We start from the raw sequence: 4,411 nt of genomic DNA, 5'->3' as shown, positions 1-4,411 counted from the left end.
ATTTTATGTTAAAACTCTCCTGCTGCCATTTACTTCATATCCTTCTTCAGATAGGCTGCGATATTCAAAATGTAGACTCAGAATGAAAGTTTACAGTGGCATAACAAGCTTTTCTAATTCCTTCTGCATTCCTTTCTCATTAATTGTTAACTCTCTTTTTTGTTTGGATTTAGTTTTAGTTTTAACAGTATAGAACATTGATCTAAGGCTTCCCATCAACTGACCCAAATAAATTACATTTCCAAGATGTGACACTTTAATGGTTTGTTTAGATTTTCTTCTCAGTATATTACTCTGCACTCGTCAACATTACCTTCACCTGCCATATTATAATCAGCTCCTAGTCTTCTGAGTTCATTCTGCAAATCTCAATTAAATTGAGCAGGACAGATCCACAAGTTCGCTGAAAATGCATCACCCACTTTCCTGCCTGTCAGTGAGTTATAATCCTAACACTGACCTTTCCCTCTTACTCTACTGGGTCATCTAGTCTAGTGTCTTTTATTCATACATTTGGCTGTACTTAAGCAGCCATAAGTCTTTATGGTAGTTTAAAATGAGGGAGTCAAGGTATCTGCAGCAGCCTATTCATAGAGCAAGGAATCAAGAAATTGCCCTGTTCCTAAGGTAGCTTTTACTGTCTCCATTTAGCCACCTATTGCTGTAGCCAGAACCAAGTAACACAATATGGCTGAGCCAATCTAGCTGCTCAAGGCTGCTCAGACAAGACGTCTTCCTCCCTCTGCCCACATTCTTGGCCACATGATCCTGTTTCTCTCCTCACATACCAGTCTTGCCAATTGTCTGATACCTCAATAAGCCAATTTAACTAGCTAGCCCACAAAAAGCTGTCTATTCGCTTTCATGTTTCAAGTCCATTTTCCATCCATTTAAAAAGTTGAATGGTATAAGCACAAAGCCTATTGACAACCATACTTGGCACAAGGAAAAGGTCAGGAGTCTGTGGCTGGTGAGAGGAGTAGGACCTCCCAAATTTTAAGGACAGCAAGCCATTAGATTAGATTAAATCATTTCTTGTAAACCCACTCTTGGAATAAGTTAAACTGCCAAGCTGCCCTGACACTCAGCCAAAGGAGGCCTTGCTCCCCATCACTACTTCCAAGTTCTCTTTTGCGTCCTCTCTTCTTTCTCTTAGTTCTTCTCCCTTGATTCTGCTCTGGAAATCACACTGTCTGAGTGATCTTCTCTGATCTCGAGGTAAGCCAACTCATCTCAGCAATCAGCCAAAATAGAAAGAACGAACTTTTTTTGCTGGGTTGGAATTTGAATAAGTTATGCCAGTTTACAAGGAGATCAGATGAGATCCTAGAGACTGTTTAAGATAAGCACTGAAACTAAGTGGTGGGTAAGAGAGATAAGAAAGGGAAGGGGGGAGCAGTAGCCCACCCCCTCTTTGTTGCATTTAAAAGTTAATTTGAAACTATACCCACAGACTAATATGATTAAAGCTGCGTTCCAAACTTGGTTAAAGCTGGGGTTTAAAACATTGCTGTGCTGCAGTATTTTTATCAAAGAGAGGAGTAAAACACTCAATATGAGCTTCTTTGGAAGATGGCAAATGAAACATTGCAATTTATTAACCTTAGGCTTTCTGATCAAGCACCCAAGATTGGCATCCATATTTATTGTTAGGTAAGTTGGTGGCAAGTGATGCTCTAGTGTTTATAATTCCCCTTCCTTCTCCTTTAAATCAGAGTGAATCATGGACATGTCTTTCTGAAGAAAGACTAGCTCCATACATATACATTTTATGGAATATTTTCAAAAACTGCATTCTGCAAACCAAACTATCTGCCACTGATTCATTACTTATCCTAGAGGGAAGATACTGTGACAGAACTATTTGGCTGGGCTTCACAGTATGTAGGTGAAATATCTGATGTTACCAACTATTCACCTTTTAGATTTTTGCATGAAGAAAGAATGATTAGAAGGTGATCATACTCAAGATTTGAGTGGTGGTTGCTTTTTATGCCCCTATGGCATGCTGGGAAGTGCCAGGGCCCTGGTCTGGAATGTTGGCTCAAAATTCCTGGAAGATCAGAGCTGGAGTTTAAAGAAAACTAAGGACGTGTACATACAGATACAGATAGTTAGAGGCACTTTGGAAGTTTAAGGACAAGCTAACTGAATTGTTGTGTCAACACTGCCTACAAAATTAACTTGTCCCTCTGCAAAGTTGTGCTGCAGTTTCCACTCTATTCACAGACTAGTTTATGTGATGGAGAATGGAAGGTCAAGTCCCTTCTCTTACTAAGAAAAACATCTATGTATTTTTATGGTTTTGAGTACACTTTTCCATACACTCAGATTAATTGAACATCAGGTGAAACAGCATGTCTTCACTTCTTTCTGGTATGCTAAATATCCTTTGGTTTTGTTTTTAGTAAAGCACAACGTTTGTGATTCTTAAGATTCTCACCTTTATTAATCTGTAAGACTTTATCATACACTCACGTACTTTCTTCCTGGTTTGGGCTAGCCTAATTGTAAAAGTGCATAGACTGAAAGCCTTTTCTTCTCCCTCTCTTGTGGAGGAAACATCTGCTTATTATGCTGCAGTCTTTTCTACATTTCTTTGCATAACTACATGAATTTAACAAACATTTTGATTTACTTGTGTAGAGGGACCCAGTTCCCACATTACATATATTTAGTTGAACAGTAATTTACATTTGCTAGAGGAAGAGGTACAATTTACATAGTATTTTAATTTTTAAATAAATTAAAATTGTGAGATGCCTATTCAGAAGTAATAAAACCAGCTACAAATATCAGCAAGTTCCCATTTATTTTCCTAATGATGAGAAAATTGAATATTATTTTATGGATAAAGCTATTTTACTTTAACTTTGCCAATATAAATAGTTACTTGAATTTTAATTATTCTCTAGGAGGTTCTATAGTGTTTTGATTTTTATGCCAAATATGCCTTGAACATCTCTTAGGGACCCAAAAAAATTCCTGATCCTTTAGGTATAAGAATATCTCCTCTTTGTAGCATATAACCTAATTCAAAGTAAAAAGAAAGTCTGAAGACTTAATATGTGCTTATAATCATAATGCCCAAATCAAACTACCTAAAATCTACCCTGGCAGCAGGACAAGAAATCTGTTATTTCATTTCAGCTTCCCTTTTTTTTGTGTGTTATTTGGATGATTACACAAACAAGGCTTTTAAGAGGCTACAAACTTCTCTTTGTAGTTATAGCTCAGAGAATTTAGAGGCGTGGGACTGAACTGAAAATATGTGGGGTATTCCTAGAGCTGCCAGTAATAGGTAACCCATGGAATGGGCCTTTCCTTTGTTTTCTTCAGGTTGCTGTGACTATCTTGAATAAGGGAGGAAAGGTGAAATTTAGAAGAAGAAGCCTTTTTTTTTCCAGATAAGCCCTTACTCTGGTAGGCTCCTATTTAATCATCACCCTTGGTTAATAAAACAGTTCTCTATTGTGCTGCACCTTTGGGCAGCCACATAAAGAATTTGCCCTGTGAGGAAAAAAAAAAAAAATCTAATATGTACCTGTTAAATTAAGTGCAGAAAGGGCTAGTAGAGGGCTACTATGAGCTAGGGCTGTGCAGAGAATTTTCCACCTGCCCTCGGACCTTCACACACCAGCACCAGCCTTTGGGGAGCAATGGGTGCTTTTTTCCCTTGCTCAGCTCCATACTAGAGGAGGCCGGGGGTGGGGAATAAATCCTTCTGAAGCTCTCTTTATTCCAAATCTGTTGTTCCCAGAGGGTTCCAGTTAACAGGAACCATGGTGTGTGTTCATTTTCCTTCTGGTGAAGATAGTTTAAAATAATAACAAAAAAGGTCCTCGGACAGTGCAGTAGGAACCCTGCCTGTCGTATTGCTGCCTTGCTTGTTCTCTGCTAGGCCCCACTTTAGACTTTTTCAAAGGTGGATTCAGTCTGCAAAAGCTTTCATGCAAATGGCTTATTTACTTTAAAGCCCAGAGACAGCAGAGGGGCCACAGAGCTCTTTTTCCCTTCATCTTCCCCTTACTCGTCCAACACCTTGTAAAAAAGTACCGAGGTACTGAAAAGGCAGATTATTATGCACTGGGAACTGGTGTGGCAACTATTGCTTCCCCTTCATTAACGCGTGTGTTTAAGCTGAACGACTTGACCTGAAGTGGCTGGAGCCTCCCAGGGAAAGTTTTCAGTGCTTTTGTGTGCGTGTGTGTCTTTACAGAGTTCCACAGGAGCAAAACCCCTTCTTTCCCATTTGCTGCCTGCTGCCCTGAGGGTGACAAGCCTGAAAGTTTAGCAAGTTCTGTGCATAACTTCACATCACAAGAGCAAGTGCGTATTCTCCCCCTCCCCTTTCTTTTTCCGGCTCCTAAACACCTCCTTCAAGTTCGCAGCTGGGCAGGACTCCAAAGGT

Source organism: Empidonax traillii, unplaced genomic scaffold, assembly GCF_003031625.1.
Source record: "Empidonax traillii isolate 1590-97213 ecotype Southwest subspecies unplaced genomic scaffold, ASM303162v1 scaffold551:size421405, whole genome shotgun sequence".
Taxonomy (NCBI): Eukaryota; Metazoa; Chordata; class Aves; order Passeriformes; family Tyrannidae; genus Empidonax; species Empidonax traillii.
Note: the sequence above shows the minus strand (reverse complement) of the source record.